Source organism: Schistocerca piceifrons, chromosome 3, assembly GCF_021461385.2.
Source record: "Schistocerca piceifrons isolate TAMUIC-IGC-003096 chromosome 3, iqSchPice1.1, whole genome shotgun sequence".
Classification (NCBI taxonomy): Eukaryota; Metazoa; Arthropoda; class Insecta; order Orthoptera; family Acrididae; genus Schistocerca; species Schistocerca piceifrons.
Genome location: NC_060140.1, coordinates 460,747,242 through 460,771,982, shown reverse-complemented (window position 1 = coordinate 460,771,982; position 24,741 = coordinate 460,747,242).

Here is a 24,741-nt window from a genome sequence, read left to right as displayed (position 1 = left end):
GTGAACTGCCAGCAGTGGTGGATGTGGGGGGAGAGATGGCGGAGTTTTGAGAGCAGATGATCTGGACGTGTGTCCATCAGAGACAGTAAATTTGTAAGACTGGATGTCATTAACTGATATATATTATGACTTTTGAACACTGTTAAGGTAAAAACATTGTTTGTTCTTTATCAAAATCTTTCATTTGCTAACTATGCCTATCAGTAGTTAGTGGCTTCAGTAGCTAGAATCTTTTATTTATCTGGCAGTATTGGCGCTCGCTGTATTGCAGTAGTTTGAGTAACGAAGATTTTTGTGAGGTAATTGATTCATGAAAGGTATAGGTCATTGTTAGTCAGGGCCATTCTATTGTAGGGATTATTAAAAGTCAGATTGCGTTGCGCTAAAAATATTGTGTGTCACTTTAGTGAATGTCTGAGTACGTTCAGTTTTGCTCAGCTTGTTTGAAAATCAAATAACGTAGGGGTTTATCAGCACAGTAATTCATTAATTTTTCTAAGGGGACGTTACGAATGTCGACCCTTAGCCGAGGATACCTCACTGGAATCTTCTGATAATTTCTTGTAGTTTGTGTAATTAGTGTAGCTTTTGTTTATTGCTAGCGTGTAATTGTAGAGAGAATCTCCTTTGTAGTTGCAGTCTTTCATTGTTGTACAGTAAAACAGTTGTGGCACGCATGTACATTTGCACCAAGTATTTCGCAGCGTCACCGTGTAATGAATTAACTGATGTTCAACATAGTAATTTGGTAATTGTGCATATGGAAATTGAGCGGGCGGTAAACAATAGTGTAGACACTCAAACAATTAGTAAAAAGGGAAGCATTATCGATCGATCGCTCGGCAACAGCTCGCCTCCGGAATCGGTAATGACAGGACACTATCTTGCAAATACTGCAGATTCGGGTTTTGGGTCCTCAACGTTTTCTCAAATGAGTCAAGACACATTTTCTGCTTGTCAAAATGTGAATGTTGCTGGTGCAAATTCACTGCCGAAAAGCACTGAGGAACATGTTTCAGACATCAGTGCATTGTTATTACAATTAATACAAGAAATGAGACAAAAGCTTCAAAAGTTAGACTCAATGGAACAAACGCTTGAACAAACGTGTGAAGATCTAACTGCAGAGTTACTTAAAATCGAATATAAAAGTCGAAAAGTCTGTAATGACGTAAAAACACAAATTTGTGAGCATTTTCAACCTATTTTTTCGCGTCATGAAAATGCATTACAGAATCACGAAGCAGCCATAAAAGAACTACAAACTATTGTTCATGAAAATCACGACACCTTTCAAGCTAAAATTGATTCAGTTGCATCTACCGATTTGGTTACGCAACTTGCAAAAACTCAGGAAATCTTAAAGGACACAGTAGATACGATTTCAACACAAATGGACACTCTGAAACTTGGTACAGAAAGACACACTGAGGAAATCAGTTCACTATCGGAGAAAGTAGCCGAACTTTTATATCAGTTCACTAACTTAGTACAAGATCAGTTGACACAGGTAATACAAGAAATACATATTTCAGAGGAGACTCACACTCCAACACGGGAAGAGGGACTTAGAAATACGGAACAGCCACAAAATAATAACAGAGTGCACTTCGGAAATTATGAAAGAAATTGGCAAGGTACACCGAATTTTGAGATGGAACTGCCGAAAAGAAGTAACAATGGCCGATGTGTGAATCGCCGACATGATGATTTTGACTATAAGCTGTTCATTACTACACGTAAATTCAAAACATTTAAGAATTCTGGCAACGACATTCATCCACAAGCGTGGCTTCATCAATTCTCTCATTGTTTTCCTCCCAACTGGTCGTTAGAACACAGATTAGAATTTATGTGTGGCTACTTAGAGAATGAACCAGCTGTGAAAATGCGATCGGTCATTCACCATTTCCACATTGAAGGAGAATTTTATCATGCTTTCCTCTCAACATATTGGTCTCAAGCCACACAAGACCGAGTAAAATATAGCATCATCATGATGAAACATTTCGAACAATCTGAGTTTTCCAGTCTTGTGAAATATTTTGAAGACATTTTGCACAAGAATCAGTAGCTATCAAACCCTTACAGCCCCTCAGATCTCATCCTCATTTGCTTAATCAAATTGCCTGAACATTTACGACATATTATTTTGGCAGGACGTTGCAAAGACGACATTGAAGCTTTTCAGGGACTCTTACAAGAATTGGAAATTGACACTGACAATCACGGAACGCGAAAACAGGAGCACAACAATTACAGGTCACATCCGTCACAATTCCGCGAAGAAAGAAACAATAACTGGACACGACAAGGCTATTCTTACAACGTAAATCGTGACCAAAACAGACACCACCCGTATGACAACCGTCGGCAGAGTAATAATAGTTACAGAGGAAGATCGCATTTCTGTAGTAATGAATATGACAGAGATAACCACACAAACAGGCAATATGGGAACCAAAATAATTATTATCAAGGGAGACAGAATAACTTCAGACGCAACGGTCCACAGCGCAGTTACAACTCATGGAGAAATTCTCCACCACGTAACCCACAGGAAAAAAAAAAAAAATATTTTGGTTTACTTGAAAATACATTCTTTATTTGAAGTACTTTCTGTGGGATGAAAGATGACTTAGCATTTGGTTTCTTTGACAGCTACACAGTTATTTCACGACGCTACTAATGTGTGACAATTTACATTGTTGCTTTAGCAGTGTATCTGTTTTTCTGAATTCTACTGGAAAGTAAAACATGTTTTAGTAGTAACTCTTGTGGTATAGCTACAATGTGACAGCCTTTTTTGTAGCACAACAATACGTTACAGTATAGTACTTTCTTGATCACGGTACTGTACGTAATAACTACGATATCTATACGCATAGCATTTCACTTTTGTTTATCATGAGGTAAGTACATGGACTTCTGCAGAACTTAGTTTTCGGAGGATGATAACTACGACACTTCCACAGAATTATCTTACAGCAAGACGCACAAATAGCGCTAAAGGACAAGTATTTGAGTGATTAATTTTGTACTTAAAACATTTATTTTTAAAGATTTTTGAATTACAATGATACAAAGGTTTTCGCTGATACATTTCATTTCTGTAATCTGTAACACCTGAGGGTATAATTACATTAATCCTCAGAGGGTACACGCCTACTTTGTGTACCATGTGTCTGGCAAGCACAAGGAGCCCTAGCTAATATGGTATTTGATTATAAAACTTTACATATCGGTGCCATATTTCTCTAACACATAAATTACACAGCTATCTGATCATTTAACTGAGAGATAAACTTTTTTTTTTACTACATCAGTGACACATGTTTACACAATGACACAGTTGGATAACTTCACACTTACGAAATTGTATTTTGTATGTACTTCGTTTTGTTAACATCCAGTATTGATTTAAGTGTCAGGAAGTCATTTCAGAAAGTATTCGTATGGAGTGTAGCCATGTATGGAAGTGAAACATGGACGATAAATAGTTTGGACAAGAAGAGAATAGAAGCTTTCGAAATGTGGTGCTACAGAAGAATGCTGAAGATTAGATGGGTAGATCACGTAACTAATGAGGAAGTATTGAATAGGATTGGGGAGAAGAGAAGTTTGTGGCACAACTTGACCAGAAGAAGGGATCGGTTGGTAGGACATGTTCTGAGGCATCAAGGGATCACCAATTTAGTATTGGAGGGCAACGTGGAGGGTAAAAATCGTAGAGGGAGACCAAGAGATGAATGCACTAAGCAGATTCAGAAGGATGTAGGCTGCAGTAGGTACTGGGAGATGAAAAAGCTTGCACAGGATAGAGTAGCATGGAGAGCTGCATCAAACCAGTCTCAGGACTGAAGACCACAACAACAACAACAATGTACTTTGTGAACTGTTCATACATTTTTCAGAACCATTGTGATACTATGAGAGCTTTGAATGATGTATTTGGTATGGGATCATGATTTTTTAAGTATGTTTGAGGTAGATGACACTATTGAAATGAGCAGAGAATTTTCTTTAGGTTTTGAAATTATTGGAGGAAGCTACAACGATTTTGAGATTTGGCTGAGGTGTTATGATGTTATTATTGCGACGACGATGGGTATTATGCTGTTGATGTATGTTTATGATCAATAAGCTGATGCTATATGAGGAATTTGATTATGCTATGTATTTATTATGATGAAAATATTGAGGAAACGTCGACGAATATGTATATGTGTAATAAGGTAAGGAGTAATGAATAGTGGTTATGGGCTATGATATGTGAAGAAGGATGTTGGAAACCAAGAATCGTACTTTAAGAGTTATGACTTGTGTGTCCATGTGTGTACGTATCACAACACTGCTATTCATGAGATTTCGTTTCTACACATTTCTACTGTAATTTTTCGATCTGTGAAATTTTTTTACATGAGACTGTCACTGTAGTGCAAACTGCTGTCGTAAATATTTCAGTAAGAAAGCTAAGTGTCCTTGGCGTAATGCGTTGAGGGAACTCAGCTGTGCCAGCCGTCTGGAGAAAAAGCCATTAGGTGACGAAAAACGGAGACCACTATCCTCGCTATTGACATTTCTTTGTAGAAAGCATCTTAAATACGACACGCTCAAACTTGAAAACATATGATTACACTGTGGAGCTCTTAATTTATTATATTTACCAAAATTCTTAATGAAATGATGAGAAACATATTACATCTATTGTCTTTCTAGTTGAGAGATTGCTCATTTTGTTTAATATCTAGATTCTAGCTGCACTGCAGCGTTGGTTAACATAAAATTTAATAGATATAATAATATAGATATTTTATGCCTACAGATCCAGTAAATAATAATTTTATGATCTACTTCCAAAAAAACGAAGGAGCACAAAAAGACACTTCCCTTCACAGGAATTGCATATATAATTTTTTTAACGATTTGGTAACTTTTAGCAGTGTAAGTTACGTTGACGCATCACTCTAGTGTTAAGATGTGACATAGGTATTAAACATGACCATTTCTACTGTAGTATTTTTTCTGCTTGAGCTTTGTCATGTTTAGGTATAAGTTATAATATTTGCTGCTGATGCTTTCCAGGCATAGTGCTACTGAATTTCACTTTGTGTTACTCTGTTAAGCCAGTTCTACTACTGATTTATTTTTCTTGTTTGCTGCACATTGCCTTATATTAGTTGTAATGTTGCATTTGCTTTACTACTTTAGATATACTGCTGTTTGCGTTGCCAATTTGCATTTGTTTGTCATTGCTGTTTGTGTTAATTTGTTGTGTGTGGCTGCATTGACCCTTCCCTTAGTATATATATCTGAGCTCAGTAGATTTAAGTTAGCTTAAGAGGGGGTAGACTATATAAGAAACTAACTATGAAGAATAGGGAAAATGCATTGAGAAGTTATATGAAAAAGATTTGGGCAAAAAAATGAGTATTGTACAATGAGAAATATTTATTTAATAGGGTTACATAGGATTTTTTTGCAGGAGCAAATGTTGAAATAAGAGGAAAGATCTATGTAATGAAGTTTTGGGTTGGACTGCAGTACCAAATGTTACACTGAAAACGAACTCTGTCCTTTCCTTTTGTGTTATTCCGCTAGGTGTTTGTGTACCCTTGTGTATTTGTGTTTTTCCTGCCTTTATGTGTTTAGCTGATAGGAGTTACATTGTAGAATTTTTCTAATAATATGTTATTTACTTTGTAAAGATGTTTAGACATTATTTATTCTGTTCTGTTTAGATGCTCATGTGTGAAGTTGATGTTTCGAAAGTTATTCTGATATTTTATATATTTACTTATGTCATAGTTCGTATAAGACTGATGTATATGTTATTTCAATTCTTTTGTAAAGCCCATATTACTACAAATGTTATCTATACTATAATGTTCTTTAATGATGTGTTCTGTATCTTTGACATTGTATTCTCATGTTATAAAATTGTAATGGACACCAGTTCATCAAACTAAGTAGCTTGTCAGCATTCATTTCACTGCACACATTTCTGTTGCTCATAGTATATGCACAATATGTGAGAAGTTGGGACTGTTAGTGTTTGCAAGTGTGTTAATAATTCAGCAAGGGACTGGTTAACGGCACTGCTGGTTCTATGGACGTTTCAAAAAAAAAATTTTTTTTGGGAGTGCAATAGTGGTTCAAATGGCTCTGAGCACTATGGGACTTAACTACTGAGGTCATCAGTCCCCTAGAACTTAGAACTACTTAAACCTAACTAACCTAAGGACATCACACACATCCATGCCCCAGGCAGGATTCGAACCTGCGACCGTAGCGGTCACGCGGTTCCAAACTGACGCGCTTAGAACCGCACGGCCACACCGGCCGGCAGTGCAGTAGTGGTGGTTCATGGACTTGCTATATTGTCCGCAAGATTCTTCGATGGTGATTGTGCACCTGCACAGTCGCAACAGATGGCTGCTGCCCGTCTCTACAAGGACTGCAGTGGGTGTGCACCTCTGGTGGCCCACCAATACCATAATCTCTACCAGGACAGTGGGTCTGCTCTGTGATGACCTACTTACCAATATTCATCTGACTGCGATGGGCGGTGGCCCATTACCTGTCTGCATGTCAAGAGTCAGCACTGTCTTTCCGTTGGAAGGAGAACAATACTTCGTCAAGACTGCTTGGAAATCCACTACTTCCGTGTGCATTTTCTTTTCCTGCTCAGACTTTGAGAAAAAAACTGCAATTTTACTGTGATGGATGATCAGGACTGTCTTTATGGACTGTGAGAAAATTTTAGCTTTTGATCAACATTGTATCAATAAGTGAGTGCATTTGATATCTTTGTTATTGGAATTATAAAAAAATTTTCAAATCTGTATTGGCCACTGCCCAAAACTATTTGTAAAATTTTTGTGGGGAGCATGGGGGCTATGTAAGTAGGCTGTATAGGTTTTTTCATTGGTAATGCCACGTAGCGCTCTGTATGAAAATCACTGGCTGTGTTGTGTGCAGTCTGTGGCTGGTTTGCATTGTTGTTGGCTATTGTAGTGTTGGGCAGTTGGCTGTTAACAGTGCTTAGTGTTGTGCAGTTGGAGGTGAGCTGCCAGCAGTGGTGGATGTGGGGAGAGAGATGGCGGAGTTTTGAGAGCGGATGATCTGGACGTGTGTCCATCAGAGACAGTAAATTTGTAAGACTGGATGTCATGAAATGATATATATTATGACTTTTGAACACTGTTAAGGTAAACACATTTTTTGTTCTTTATCAAAATCTTTCATTTGCTAACTATGCCTATCAGTAGTTAGTGGCTTCAGTAGTTAGAATCTTTTATTTATCTGGCAGTATTGGCGCTCGCTGTATTTTTGTGAGGTAAGTGAATCTTGAAAGGTATAGGTTATTGTTAGTCAGGGCCATTCTTTTGTAGGGATTATTAAAAGGCAGACTGCGTTGCGCTAAAAATATTGTGTGTCACTTTAGTGAATGTCTGAGTACGTTCAGTTTTGCTCAGCTGTTTGAAAATTAAATAACTTAGGGGTTTATCAGCAAAGTAATTCATTAATTTTTCTAAGGGGACGTTACAACCTCCCGTACTGAGTTCATTTAGTTTACGAATATCAAAAACGACCTGTAACCGAGTGGCCCGGATTTTTGTGATCTAAAATACCTGGAAAATTATCACTAAAATTACCTAAAAATCGGTAATATGATTAGAAATGATACAAATTATATACCGTTCATCCAAATAGTTCCGAGACTGATTTTTCCCCTGGCGTATAAATGGAGTGGTGTAGAGATGTGAGACCCATTGGCTCGATGGTAAAGCACTGCTATCAGCCATTCGAGAACTGGCGGGAAAACCATTATTAAATGGGTATGGAGGAAATGCCTTACCCAAACCCCGACTACTTGTGGTATGAAGGCCAAGTGGTCCATGGGGAAGGTGACCAAACAAATAACTCTCTATGGGGCTACTCACCCATGTGGAGGTGAAAAATATTTAGAGAAATAATATTACTCTAGGACTTCCCAACATATGTGCATCCGTGTCGTCAGTTTTGTGCAGGTAGAGTTGAGTAGTGGATATGCAACCGTAGTGGTCCTACACATCTTGCCTCCTGAACAAAAACAACAGTATGTGGACCTCTGCAGCGACTTGATTAAAATGCAAAACAATGACTTTTCATTTCTGGAAAAAAAACGTCACGGGTGTCGAGACTTGGTGTCAACAATACGAATCTATCATAAAACGTTAAAATGTAGAAATTCACATGAACGAGTAATGCTTTAACGACATAACTGACATTCAAGTCAGTGTGAACGCGGGAGTTAAACAAAATCCCAAAGAAAGTCTTTTCTGGCAGTTTCCCATGGTTGTATGAGTCTTTTGTGCATTGTATGCATTGAGGGTTGGATGGCGGCACCTGAAACATTAAAGACTACCATCTTCACTGTTGTTTATTAACTTTTTGGACTGATGTGATATGTAAAATGAGGTATAAAATGAACTATAGTAATGGAAAACTTTATAGGGAGTTGAAACTGAAACTACAAAAACAATAATTAATACAAAATCGCTAAGTTTTTCTCTTTGTTTGAAGATGTACGAAAACTGTTGTACAACCATATTGAGCTATCGCATTGTATGACAGTCAGCACACAGAGGTTCTTGAGAGTGAGGAACATCTGTTGTCGGACAACACGAGATTCTAGCTAGAAAACCTTCCAATATTTGCAGAAACAACTGGAGCGTGCTGGTTGATATTTTCTCTTAGTTTCAAAAACTGCTCTAGGAGTAGGCACATTAATATTAACGTTTTAGAAATGAACATTGTGTTTCGTACAATATTAAAACAAAATATCGGTACTTTTGTTTCAATACTCATACCTGCTGTAGAGAAACTTACTCGTATGTGGCAACGTTCGCTGAACGATCTTTAGGGAGACATTTTTGGTGGCCACTTGGTTCATCTGGGTCGTCAGTTGCTTAACATTCACACGTACAGTATATTCACTGTAGTTCACTCCTGTTACCTGTGGCCCATAGTGAAACACATGCCTCGGCGACGATACTGGATAGTACCATTTAACCATGCACGGTATACCTTGTAAATGTTGATAATATGAAGATTAATGGCATAAATTAGTTCTTTTAATTTGCCTGGGGGAAGTACAATCAGTAATAATATCTCTGCTTTGCATAAAACTTTCTGCAGTCAAGATCTGGTGGTTCTCCACACCTCAACTTAACTTTTTCGATCCTCATAACGTTTCCGTGTCGACATCGTGAGGCGATTTGCAATAGTCTCTGTGGACTAAGGCCATGGAGATAAAAGAAGAAGGGAGGTGTCCTACAGACTAATGTTGTACGTCATTCTGAAGCCAGAGTGGGTGGGGCCTGCCTCCATTTTAAATAGTCCAAAACTGTTTACGAGTGCTCCTTATTCATTATTTCTGTCTCGTGCTCTCAACAGCTGTGTTAAATACTACAGATTACAGTGCTTACATGATTAAAATAATGTCAGGATCGCAATTACGAGCTTTTTTCTGTTTTTGAATGCGTACTTGTTCTAGTAATGCAGCACATTTGGCCTCATTCAGGTGACTTGTTTTCTTGTAAATACATTTCAAATAGCCTTGAAGAGAAGGAAGTGATGTCAAACAATGCTTTCGTAATCCATTTTTTCCGGTTTTTACTGTATTTGTATCGATATGAAATGAAGCTGAAACTCCAAAACCAATGTTTGTTTGCTTACTGGTACTGCTTCTTGTTTGTTACATTTTCAGCTTTCAGCTTGTATGCACATCATTTTTAATGATCGCGTTTGCAAAAAGTCCAAAAGCGTGTGCGGTGAGGAAAGAAGCAAGGCATGCTATCGTATCCTGTGCATGTCAACAAAATGATCGATTACTGAAATGCGAAGGAAACAGAACTGCATAGAGATATACAACCATGCAAAATAGAGTTCTTGTTTTATTAGATTGTCAGTGGAATAGTTTCACTGTAATTTACACATCTTATAACTTTAAAATCTTAACTACTGAATAATGCATCATTCAATATGTGACCAATAATAACAATTTACACAATAAAAAACGATATAACTTTTTAACATGTTCTAAAATCGTGCGATACTGTAAATGTAATTAAGTTAATGGTCTCAAGCGCTTAGACCATGTAAAACGGATATTTTGTTTAACACGTATGTAAATCATTTTTTTAGTAACGATTGCCTAACCTGAGTAACATCTAGACTTACCTTTCCAACAGTAACCTACCTGTATTTATTTCTTTTCCCGGAATATTTGTCGCCAGCGACTCTGTCAGCTTTTCAGGAATAACAAAACATATCACACTTTGCTCGTCTACTTCATTTTACATTATATTTCATTTTGAGGTTTTCAAAGCATATTAGTGATATACAGATAGTCGATCAGTTAGTTTTATGTTCCATGTATCATTTGCACGATAAATCGTAATGATGTGGAACGAGTCGTTTATATTAATATCTATTTTTTATGTGTGCCTCATTCCTGATTATTTCTTAGATTTTTGGTTTTTAATTAAAGACAGACAGATGTTTGTAATTTCTAACCATCTCCATTTACACCTTAAAAATATCAGAAAGTCTTCTGCGGAACAGGAGTCGTCAAAGGGAAACGATTTCAATATAGTTTCAAATTTCACTTCGCTGTCCGTCAGACATCTTATACCACTGAGTAAGTGATCAAAACTTTTCGTTGCAGCATTGTGAACCGCTGTTGGTGCTGCAGATCACCTTAATGTGACGTAAAGATCTGGTTTCTGATTCGTTAAAGCGTCAACAGAACTGCTACAATTGCAGTATAGTAAACAACAATGAATTGAACTGTTTTCACTAAGAACTACAAAAATGTGACTCAAAGGGCTTGTTGCTTGCCGTAACAAAAATTATTGCAGTGAGCTCGCGAGGTACTGACTCTTGAAGTGCATTCGAAAATCGGCGGGTCAGAGCAGCGATCTCGGGGTCTTGATGAAAAGGGTAGGCAATGATTTCAATAAGACCACAGACGTAGATTACTGGACTGGCAAAGACGTATCTTTAACGGAAGTATGACGTTTGGTGAGCCAAGATGTCGGCGCCGGGGAGTCTGTGAATGGTACTACAGTTATTTTATGAAACGAACATGAAAACTTCATGAGGAGGTATAAACAAGTTCAGCAGTAGAACAAATATTTGCGTACTAACTGACTTTAACACATACGTTGTAGAATCGTGTTACGAGAAGAACTTCAGGCTACACATACACACATCTAAAGCAGATTGTAGTTTTGTGATAACACGCAAATGAATATGAATAAAGACACTTACTATCAACCACAAATATCATGTTGTGCTTGTAGGAACACTTTTATAACGAATATTCTATTCGACGAAATGCCGATGTTGATCAGAACTGATTAAAATAGCACGTTCTGCTTGTAGGAACACTTTTATAGCGAATATTCTATTCGAATAAACGCCGATGTTGATCAAAACTGATGAAAATCACTGCTAATTCCATACTGATTAAACCCTTTAAAATATACGCGAAGTATTGGGAGACTGTCGGTTTTCCATGTAAGACAAACTGTAATGCAATTATTTCGGCCTGCGTACAGTACACAATCAAAAATGTGTAAAACGTCATAGCCAAACACGCTACATGTATTGACCATTATGTCGAAACTCTAAAGGCAGCGTAGCTATATCAGTTTATCCACATTTCTTACGACTGTTTTATCAGTAAACAAATAGCTGTTTACACATAATTTGCACTCGCTGCCACGTTGCGATTCTGAAGTGCAGCAGTGATGCTGTATACTGTTTGGCCAGTCTAGTAATGTATGACTGTGAGTAAAACACAGCTCTTTATTTGCAGTCAGAGATTTTATACGATAAGAAGTTTACAGTAACTCAGGCCACAGATACCATTACATCAAATCAAAGACACCAGTGTCTTTGTCTGTGTAACATTCTAACACTTTAATACGTTTGGAGAACTGGAGCAGCGAGTTGGGCGGCCTTTTCAAGATTTACGAGAAGATCCGTGGACGCTGGACAGAATTCGGAACTTGCCCCAGACAAGCGCAATGTCTCATCAAAATGCGACGACGACACGTGAACACATTCTTTAACAGGTACATTAAACTGTAATATTTAACGTGCAGAAGTAGTATCCATTTACTGTCAATGTAGGTCGTAGATGAAATTTGAACCCAATTAATCGAAAAGTTTACGTTTCATATGCACTGGTACTATCTAGGCAATATTTCGTACTGGAATCAGTGGCACCTCGTCACTATATATTCACAGTTATCTCCTAAACGAAAAATTAGGGGTTTCGTATATACTGGAAGGCTTTTGATTGTATTACCATATCGCATATTCTCAACTGTGTTATTTTCGGTGTTATTCATAATCCACCCTGGATACGTAAATAATACCTGATAAACTCGACATTTCCTTGGTATTCTTTTTGCCAATTTTCTATTAGAAATGTACAGTTTCTGTAGGCTAGGCGCAGCTGCTTCGCCTATCTATAACGCGATTTTTTAAACTTTCTCTGTGGCAACACCTCTTCATATCTCTATAGGCGGCTATTGTTCTCGCTCACAGTTGTTTGTTCTTCGCAGTAAGCTATCAAAAGCGCTGCCAGATGTGAGGGATTGTTTTATCGGGGTAGGGCGTCAAACGGGCCCACTTGGAGCAGGAGAGGCACCATGTGTTGTTGTTGTGGTCTTCAGTCCTGAGACTGGTTTGATGCAGCTCTCCATGCTACTCTATCCTGTGCAAGCTTCTTCATCTCCCAGTACCTACTACAGCATACATCCTTCTGAATCTGCTTAGTGTATTCATCTCTCGGTCTCCCTCTACGATTTTTACACTCCACGCTGCCCTCCAACACTAAATTGGTGATCCCTCGATGTCTCAGAACATGTCCTACCAACCGATCCCTTCTTCTAATCAAGTGGTGCCACAAGCTCCTCTTCTCCTCAATTCTACTCAATACCTCTTCGTTAGTTATGTGATCTACCCATCTAATCTTCAGCATTCTTCTGTAGCACCACATTGGTATTTCGCCTGTCTCATACATCTTGGTCACCAGATGGTAGAGTTTTGTCAGGACTGGCTCTCCCAAGGCTGTCAGTAGTTCTAATGGAATGTTGTCTACTCCGGGGGCCTTGTTTCGACTAAGGTCTTTCGGTGCTCTGTCAAATTCTTCACGCAATATCATATCTCCCATTTCATCTTCATGTACATCGTCTTCTGTTTCCATAATATTGTCCTCAAGTACGTCACCCTTGTATAGGCCCTCTATATACTCCTTCCACCATTCTGCTTTCCCTTCTTTGCTTAGAACTGGGTTTCCGTCAAAGCTCTTGATATTCATGCAAGTGGTTCTCCTTTCTCCAAAGGTCTCTTTAATTTTCCTGTAGGCTGTATCTATCTTACCCCTAGTGAGATAAGCCTCTACATCCTTACATTTGCCATCTAGCCATCCCTGCTTAGCCATTTTGCAATTCCTGTCGATCTCATTTTTGAGACGTTTGTATTCATTTTTGCCTGCTTCATTTACTGCATGGGCACCATAGAACATTTTAATTTCCACTGTCTAATACTTTTAGAAATAAATTCGTAGAACTTTGTCAGCATGACCAGAAAGGACTCAGGATTCACGCTCATAGCAGTGGAAGTTCAAAAACATAGCAAAACAGTTTCTTTTCTTATTTGTGAAATTTCATCATTTTTTCACTTATTATTGGCTGAATTTGTTGCTACAAATACACTTTTCTTCATAAGTAGGAGAGACTCTTTCATGAATTTTTCCCCGGCATACAAAAAATACTTATAGGTGTATGAAAGTCTAGAATTTTTCAAATCTATTAAAAAGTGTGGGAAAAATTGAGATTATTAACAATAAAATTTGAGTTTTTTCTTAACATGAAATTTAAAATTTATCAGCTCATTCTTTTTTTCATAAATTAAATACATTCTAGAGTTTCATAAATTTGCAAGTATGGTTTGTGTGGTGTGAAAAATTCATTGAAGAATCTCTGTTACTTACGAAGAAAAGTGTACCTATAGCAACAAATGCAGTCAGTAATAAGTGAAAAAATAATGAAATTTCACATGTAAAAATTTGTTGTTATGTTTTTGAACAGCCACTGCTATGAGTGTGAATCCTGAATCCTTTCTGGTCATTCTGACAATGTTTTATGAATATATTTGTAAAAGTATAGACAGTGGATATTAAAATGTCCTTTCGTGCCCCTCCTGGTCTAAGTTGGCCCGTTTGACGTCCTACCCACCTTAAGATAATTCGACTGTAGGAGTGTCTTAGTAGGAAAGAATGAACGTATTAAAACTTCATGCATGATGATGATGAAGCATTTTTTCAAGTAACTCAGCGACTATGACGTCATATCTCTTGAGCTATGAGTTGTACTACGATATATTTAGTAAGTCCATTCGACAGCATATGTGTGTACTGTCTGTTAAATACGTTGTGAATAGAGTTATTAGCAAACAAATAATAAATTTAAACGTCGTGGAGTACGCAGTTGTTTTACACGCGCCTCATTGTTAATGACGTCATACTTCATGATGTATGTGTCATACAATTATATAGTTTTATAGCTGCATTCAGCGGCATATGTGGATACTTCCTGCAAAACGTATTTCGATTAGAGTTAGTAACAAGGCAGTAATAAATTTAAATACCATGCACAATACGGAAGTTTTCCCGCATTTCAGTGTTTATTACATCATATCTCATGAACTACGTGTGGTACCGTGATATAATTTTGTAGGAGCGTTTAACGGTACATGTAGACACTGTCTGCGAAATTCGTTGCGAACAGAGTAGTAGCACAGAAGCAAAGAATTTAAACGTGGCAGTTGTTTACGCATCTCATTGTTTATGATGTCATATCTCCTACAGGTAGGTGATTTTTACAGCCACAGCCATTGTTACCTGACGGTAAAGGGCATGTGTATTAAGTTTGGTTGAAATAGGTCCAGTGTTTTATGAGGAGCTGTGGAAGATACATAAGATATATACCACCTTACACCTACATCCACACGTAACTGGGCAACGCTGGCTAATCATTATCCCTATGAAAGAAAAGAAAGCAAAAAGAATTTTTTCATAGTTGACGAAATGCGAGACAAATACGTTGAAAAACTACACTCATCAACAATAAGAAGGGAAAATTAGGTATCTTTTAAGAAGCATTCGTCAATGGCTACTTCACAGTATTGTATGAGATGTAAGACAGTCCTTTAATTTTATTTTATTCTAACTAATATCGACAATGATTGTGCAATTTAAAATACTGTAACTACAATATTAGTTTACGAATTTCTGAACAGACTGAATTACATCGGTCCAACTGTAATCACTGTTGCTCTCACCTACGACATATTCTATTTAAGAGGACCTTATTCCACACCCTAGAAAGTTCTCTAAAAATTTGTTTGATTCCTAGAAGGTATGTGTGAACATATCATAGTGTTGTATCACAATATTCAATCTGTACGAAATGAAAATAGTAACGATTGGTGTAGCATACGAGACGAGACTACGTGGAAGATACAATTTAGACATTGATTATCCTGCAGCGTCATAGTCGTTGTGTAAATGAGGATGCCGGCGTTTCGTTCCTCAAACAGGTACTCGTTTTGCTTTCTGATTTTGCACTGCCGTCTATACTACAGAGTACTGACTAGGGTATCATATCCCCAAATAATAACAATAACAGTAAATCACATTATTGTGCAGAAAGTTCCGCCAAATGGAACGAGTCTGCTAATTGTTATTACTATAACTGGTGTAGCTTACTTGCTAATAGCAAACTAATCAATCGCAGATATCCTGGATGGGACATCTCATAAGTAGTAATATTTTCTTTTTCCTTACTAGCGTCTGATAATCATTTCCAGTTTATAGCTTACCATTAGATGCGATAATATGTGGCACATCTTTTGCAGGGATGTAAGTTTTCGCAATGTAATTTTTTTGTTTATGTAGTTTGCCTACAAAGTGTTACTGAATTCGTTTTCCACCAGGCACACGGAATTATGATTTATGTAGGCATATGAAATTTCAGACCCAGAGGCTCACATTCAAGGATGGCTGTATGTAACCTTCCTTGCGGGAGCTAACGTTATAACCTCTGAAGACGAAATGCAACGTAGGCATATATCGATGTTTGTGAAAATAGCGACACAACAAAGGAGTTAACAGAAATTAATAACATGTAATCACCATATGCCATGTAGTGATACAAAATAATGGCTGAAAGTGTGTAGTATTGGCAGGATAATATTCACTGTGTTCCATAAACGGAGAAACTGTCAGGAATAAACGATAGCTCATAGAACTATACATCACATATGCTGAAAATTAGGCAAAGTGTGTGTGGTGCTCACAACCCTTGGGTTAAAATGTCATTGTAATGACATCAATCAGATCAGCATCACACAACTCTGCGGGTCATACACTAATAGTGGCTATTTTCGTTCCTCCCCCTCCATGTTCCTAACATCTCAATTATACATTTCCCAGATAGCAAGTCATACGTATTTTTATGAGGTAGTGTACTCATCGAAACAAAAAAAATTGTTGTGTACGTACAGTATATTTGGTTCTTTTTTGTTTTGAAATAATGTAAACACGTAACGTTAATGCAAACGAATGTACTAAGGTGATAAATGGGTGTTTCGTTATGTTTCCTTTCGAACTGTTGCGTCACACCTGATTCATTCCTCAAGCAGAACTGGATAAGTGAAACAGCTGAACTGAGACCGTCATTGAAAGGAAACAGTTCGTTTCAAATGGCTCTGAGCACTATGGGACTCAGCATCTGAGGTCATCAGTCCCATAGAACTTAGAATTACTTAAACCTTTCTAACCTAAGGACATCACACACATCCATGCCCGAAGCAGGATTCGAACCTGCGACCGTAGAGGTCGCGCAGTTCCAGACTGAAGCACCTAGAACCGCTCTGCCACCACGGCCAACAAACAGTACGTTTCCGTACATAGGTTCCCAAAATCTAAACCTGTAAAATGTTGGAAAACTTATCAGATAGTCCTCCACAAAGTGGATATTTTTCAGCACAGAGAACACAAGCTTGCTAACTACTGCCGTTTGCTGTGCCATAGCTGAAATACGTATCTGACACATCACTTGTGGAATAGCATTCTTCCATTGCTAACAAGCTGTGCAAAAGAGAAGAGTAACTTACTGTACAACATAACATTAACAAGAATGAAACATCACTACAATACATCTCGTAGTGTGCAACATCCCCACGCAGACTACATAATGCTCCGACACTGTCGATGGAGTGCAGAAAAAATATTCTGTTGAAATTTTAAAGCGTTGCAATAGGGAAAAAGCTTATCAACACTGTATTTAATTACTCTGCGTTACATTATTGCTGTACTTCATACAATAATCAGCAAGCGAAATCAGATTAAGCAGATGCATTGTCAAAAACCTATTACAGCTCCACATTAAAAGACGTGATTTCGTTTTATGGTACAAGATTTTGCACGACCGACGAAGTTTGGCTTAACTGTCCATGCGTTATATAAGTAGTTCTAAAACATGTATCATTCTGCTCACCATAAAAATTTGTACCAGAAGAGTTAACGGTATATTCGAAATAGCTTTAATATAGTGCGCAGAACGGGAAATATTTACAAATGCCGCAAAAAATACAACCAGAAATGGTGACACTGCAAAGGGCGGTCTCTAGTGAGTATTGCTTGATTTTATTCTAAAGTCATCCGCTAGAGTGAAGTACCAACCAGGAAACATTATGTGTTCCTAGGAACACTATCGTCCATGTTCCACTCTTGAGGAGAATTGATAAAGGCTTTGCAAAATTGCATTCACCATTTTCCCTCAAACATACCATCAAGAAAAAGAGTGCTAGGGGTGTCTTACTCAGTAGTACTTCCTAGATTGTAACTACATGTGCGCTAAGTTAGGCTGAAATTCCTCCACGACTTTCGAAGCTATGTTTAGTTTTCACCCTCTTCGATTCCCTCTCCTGCCTCTACGCCATCCCAAGGAGTGATAGTGGCGTCCTAGTTCCAGACAACATGCACATACACACACGCGCGCACACACACGAACTCACACACACACACACACACACACACACACACTCATACACACACACACACACACACACACACACAGGAACGCACAGAGACCTCTGTCCAGTCACATTAAAGTGACCGACATAAACCTGAATAACAATATTTCGCAGCGAGAGAAGTGGAGGAAGGGAGTCAGTGAGGTTCTGCATGGTGTTGAAAAGGATGTGGAGCCATGCTGACTCCAGTGCCGTGGTCAGTTACGCTAGGTTTCTCCGTTGAGGACCCATGGAGATAACAGCCCGATCGAAGTGGTCCCACAAATTCTAGCCTCTGTTTAAATCCGGAGAGTCTAGTGGCTAGGTGATTACGGTAGACTCATACTAATGCTCTTCGAACGACATACGTACACTCCGAGCTGTCTGACGCGTTACATTATCCTGCTGGTATATGCCATCGTGCCGAGGAAAACAAACTGCACGTAGGGATGGATATGACTCCCGAGATTGATGCAAACTTGTTTTGATCCACTGTGCCTTCCAGAACGACGAGGTCAACCAGAAAATGCCACAAAACATTCCCCAGACCATAACGTTCCCTCTTGGTTGCAGGGTGCTGCTTTCATACGCTTCACAGTGTACACGTCGAAGTCCATCTGTCCGATGGAGTATAAACCCATGATTCCTCTGAGAAGGCCACCTGCCTCATTCCATTGGACGTCCAGTTTCGGTAATGAGACGCAAATTCCAAGGTTCGTCGCCAATGAACAGCAGTCAGCATGGACGCGTGAACCAGACATAGCAATGTTCGCTGAACAGTCGTTGAGGAGACACTGTTGGTGGCTCCTTGGTTCTCCCGTACAAACCTCCGCAGCCGTCGTTTTCCCCTGTCATCTATGGCCCGTGGCGCACCACAGTTGCCTTGGCGCCGTTTTCGACAGCGCCATTTTGCCCCATGCGCGGTATATTATTACGACAGCGGTACGCGAACGGTTTACAAACTTAGCCGTTTCGGAAATGCTTCCACCCTTGGCCCGAAAGCCAATGATGATGTCCCTTTTTGAAGTCAGATAAATGGCTCCGCCAACGACTGCACTGTTTCCTATGTTCCGGCGACACATTTATGTACCCACCACTGCTACGGATGCCCCCTGCTCCGTGAGTAGTTATCACACGTTGACGTCGAACACAGGAGATGGTCACACTAATATGACTGGACCGTGTTTCACAAGTGCACCGTTTCCTGTTACGTGTCCACGAAGGTGTTGACGCTAGAGAAGTTCAGAGATGGTGTTCAGACCGCTATTTGGTGGATGTTAGTCTAAACGTGTTGCTGAAAATGTTGTCCATTTACATTAATCAACAACTGACATCTGCGTGCTAATGATTGTGTAACACCCTCAAAACAACGAAGTGTTTCACGAATAATGGTTACACCTTCAGCCAAACGGACAACCAGCTCTTCTTGATTGTATAAGGCAGCCATTAACACGAACATACCAACTGTATATTAATGTAAACGGACAATGGTTTCAGTAACGTCGTTAAAATAGCAGAATAGCATTCATCTCTGCCGGCCGGAGTGGCCGAGCGGTTCTAGGCGCTACAGTCTGGAACCGCGCGACCGCTACGGTCGCAGGTTCCAATCCTGCCTCGGGCATGGATGTGTGTGATGTCTTTAGGTTAGTTAGGTTTAAGTGGTTCTAAGTTCTAGGGGACTGATGACCTCAGCAGTTAAGTCCCATAGCGCTCAGAGCCATTTGAACCACTGAACCATTCATCTCCCGGCAGTTTGAATACCGTCTCTTAACAACACTAGCGTCAAAACGTTATCATAGATCTCTAGCGGGGAAATAGTACACTTGTCACATTTTTGACATACAAAATGAGTTTCTTTTTACCTCCTCAAAACTTTCGTAAATGCTTTTATTCATATAGTGACGTAAATAGAAGTGTTACTCCACGAATATGTTGACTGAACGCAACTAAAATGACATTTCAGTATTCCCGTACCTGTGAGATATGTTGTTTGAAATTTAATCATTATGCTAGCTTCACTGCAGATAAATGCCATTCCTAACTAAGAAGAACAGTTTGAGTTCATTTTGACTACGGGATGTGTTTAACGTTTCTGGAACTTTGAAGAGGCCACACGACATGTTCAGAAGACGTGCCCTTAAAGCTTATTACGATCTTTCAGATTTCAAGAGAGGTCGAATCTTTGGCGTGAGTGACATAGGAACAACATATCGATATATCGCACAAAGAATCCCATTAGTACAATGACTGCAAAACAAGTTATGACGAGATAGACTCAAGACAACTGTGGGTGGCCAGAAGGGTAGGCACAGGTCATTACGAAAAGATCATAAGATTGTTCGACTGGATCAGTGGAACAGGCAGAACAACTGAAATCCTGGCTGAGGTTACAAGCAGATCTCACCACGAACTGTCAGGATCAGATTAATATGCATTGAGATCTCATATTGCCATGCATCTACAGCTGAAGAGCAGCACACAACACAAACGCCATGAATGGAGGCATAGTCGAGCAGGACATTCAGTGCTATTCTGTAGTACTCAGCCCTAAGTCTCACTTCAGTTTGTAGCGATTAGATCGACGACACCTTCCGGTAATCGTATGCTTTTACAGACAGCCTAGATCAGGAGATGTAGTGGTGGAGCGCTTGAGAGAGAACTTACGGAATATCGTTGGTAATTTTTCTGATCATGCTGTTGTGATGCTGGGTGTATATTTGTAGGGTCATTTTATCAAAACTGGTGCAAGGACAAAGATTCGCATGGTATTAAACTGAATGTCGTGTCCGAAAACTACTTCGAGCAGATACTTATGGAACCAACTCGTCAAGGTAATGTCTTAGACCTCGAAGAAACAGACAAACCTGAGCTTACCGTATCAGTTAGCGTAGAGGAAGGTTCAAGTGATAATAAGGCCGTGAGAGCAATTATGAGTAGGGGTTCTACAAGCACTTCTCAGGAAGGTAGGAAGATACGTTTTCTTAGTGAGAGTGACAGGATATAAATTGCAGAATATCTAAGTATTAATCATGAAATATTCAGTAATGAAGACGAAGATGTGAAGCAGAAATGGAAAAAATTAAAAGAATAACCCGTAGATGTAGCGAAAAGTCACAGTAAGCCGGTCGAAACCTATAACCCTCCATCTCCTGGAATCACGGAGTATGAGCTACTGGATATGAAAACAGTACTGAATTATAATTTTTAAAGGTAGCCTAAATGTTCTCCTCTTTGTTGCATGCCTGGTAAACCCAGTTGCCATACCCTGGCGTACAAAATGGTATGTTGTCGCAGTACAATGCAAGACACCACACAACCGTTTACACTACAGTCGCCTTGAGAAATGTTCAAATCCTTGAATGGTCTACGTGGTTCCCTGATTTGTCACGTGCAGGACATATCAGGGACGCGACGGGAAGACGTATACACTCATACGACTCTCGACACACAACTTGTGTATCAGGCAAAGCAAGAATTCCTCGACACGAATTCCATGCAACAACGAATTTATAGCCGGCCGGAGTGGCCGAGCGGTTAAAGGCGCTACAGTCTGGAACCGCACGACCGCTACGGTCGCAGGTTCGAATCCTGCCTCGGGCATGGATGTGTGTGATGTCCTTGGGTTAGTTAGGTTTAAGTAGTTCTAAGTTCTAGCGGACTTATGACCACAGCAGTTGAGTCCCATAGTGCTCAGAGCCACTTTGAACGAATTTGTACCTACATATTCATTCTCATAGTGATGTTGATGATAGCGTGTTAGGGGTATAAATGCAGATATTCTGATGGTTGATACCTGAGTAAGTACGAACTTCAGTGTATTAGTTGTTGCATTTGTGGTATTTCTATTTCTCTGTGTCTAATAGTCTTTTCGCAAACACGTCACGTAATGTACAACCTAATGTTTTGTACATAGTTGTAACTGCACTACTAAATGGACTACCCCCGTCAGAATAGACTAACCATTTTCTGTCCATTATATATATATACATATATATATATGTGTATATATATTACTTTAGTTTTTTTATAATTTTTGTTGAACTGAATTGAGATAGATGGAAATATTTAAAAATCAGTGAATATATTTAACCATGAGAAGGTGGCATCGGACATATACTTTGAGAATTACGTCGCAGTAAGAAGGAGATTCGTGAGCCACGTTATTTCTGAGCTAAAATGAGATAAATACTGAAAATACAGGTTACATATAATGTTGAAATTTTAGGATCATGGATTAAACAAATAATGAAATCACAATAGCGTTAATCATAACTATAATTAGTGAAGTGCACTATGCTACTTACATTGGGAATACAATATTAATCACTAGTGATATGTTGATTATCCCCACATCGGCATCTCTTCCGTGCGCAGTGGAAATGTCTTTATATAATTACTAGTATGCGTTCTGCAGTACGCAGTGACTTTTTATAAAATTAAAGAGTTTAAATTAAAGAGGCCAGTCTAACGCGTGAGGCTCTCCCTCGACTCCATTCCAGAACAGATAACAGAAGAAGTAATTAACAAAAGACTAGACATCCTTTCTGTGTCTCACCAGCGATCACATGCGACCGCGCACAAGATAACTTGCATTGGCTTTCATGCTTTATTAAACAGGTTTCTCTGATTAAGAAAAAATAGATTTGTATGCTATGGCTAAAAATGTGCCTTTAAACCATGCATCCACACTTCAGCACGTGTCCTGCTGCTCATATGAAAATAACCACAAATGGCTTCTTTTTGCCGCATATACTTGGAGGTACTAACCAAACCAAACTAAAAACATTCTGCACCTAATAGCTATAATTATTAGTCTGAAAATGAAATAAATACTGATGAGGTGTTGTTCGGTACACCCTCGTTAGTCACCAACAAAATTATCTCCACTTATAATACTTATACCTCTAACACTCTGTATGTATGTATATATATTTTGCAGATTTTTGACTGAAATGAAGTCTGTCACCACTCCACAGTTACGAAAATTATTAGGAAACAAATTTGGTGTGAGCAATACATGAGTCACGCAGCGATTTTAAGACTCACTTAGTGTGAGTAAAATCTTTCGTAAGGAAAACGCACAGTCTCATTTAAGTAAACAAGCTGAACTTCATTAGATGTAAAGCGACTTGGTAGCCATAGTGTAACAAAAAAAAAAGACTATATTTTTGACAGAAGTATAGAAGGACTTTAAAATCGTCTTTTCTTTTTTTACTGTGTGCATTGGTTCGTTCTAAAGCACCTCTTCGTAGAATGGATTGCGCTTACAGTTTTAGTATAACTAGGCATACTATGGGCATATATGTCAGTAAGAAAGAAGAAAAACAATTTGTATGGACTTCATTTGAACCTTAATGTTTGTTTACGAAACACACTTTGTTAATTTATAATCCGATATCGCTTTCTTCGGTCTTCAGTCTAACCAGACTACTGATATCTATAGGATTCATTTTATCTCCGATTAGGTTTAGGGTTCAGATACATAAGGGGCCAATTATGCGGCGTTTTCATATATCTAAAAACATCGTTGGGAGACTGTAATTACCCTGGCGCACATATCACCGCTGACTGGTCTCTCCATTTCCAAACTGAACGACAGACACGAAAACTGGAAAAGTAGTGGTCCGATTCAATTATTAGTCGAACATGGGAAGTGTCACCAAGTTTGTTTGCACAAATTCGAAAGCTCAGAGTTCTAGCGCCCGTGATCCTAACACGGAAGTTTTACGAATGCTGCGTTACAGCTCGCAAACGGACTGTCCGCGAAAGCCCTGGCCTGCGATCCCTGTTTCCCGAGCTGAGTCTCGTCGGGCATGGAAGTGCGCAACCGCACAAGCGGAGAAGAGCGGCGCTGCAAGAGTAATGTTACCTCATTAACGAGAAAGCGCGCAACATATTCCGGTAACGCATTCGGTCGCCTTCGCAAGGGGACACGCGCAGGGACTTTCACAATCGCACGTATTTCGTCCGTCAGCGCCGTCCGGGAAGAGAAACAGCCTGCCTCGGGAGGCGGGTTCTCGCAGTTCTCCGCCGAGTAAGTAGGAGAAATGGTACGAGGTCATACTTCGCGTTTTAAACGCTATATTTCTCAGCCCGTGACTTAATGAACCCTGAAGCACGTACGTTTGGTGCGGTGCATAATATCCGCTATACGAGAAAGTCGAAGTACAGGATAAAACACGAGCGTTATACAGTGATACTCGACCTGTTATTATATTTATGACTAATAATGTTGCACCAAACTAACTTATCCTTTGCATAATAAATATATGTATTGTAGACACGATAAGCTTTCCCCATAAGTAAACTATGCAGATCTGAAGCATGAAATTTATATCGCATCTCTCAGTTTTCAAGAACCATTAGTGGCTTTAATTCGGATCAGTTTTTTTTTTTCATTTGATCTTTATTATTGTCTAAAATTCTTTTATTTTCATACTGTCTAACTTTATTCAATCTGCTGTTCATGGTACTTTTGTCCAGCGACTCATTCCGTCCCAGAAACGTATGGTACCATGATGTGTTGATTTGAAAGTCATCCTGTTTTAAATTTCTGTTTCCTGTTTTGAACACACTTTGAATAGGTTCTTCACAAGGGAC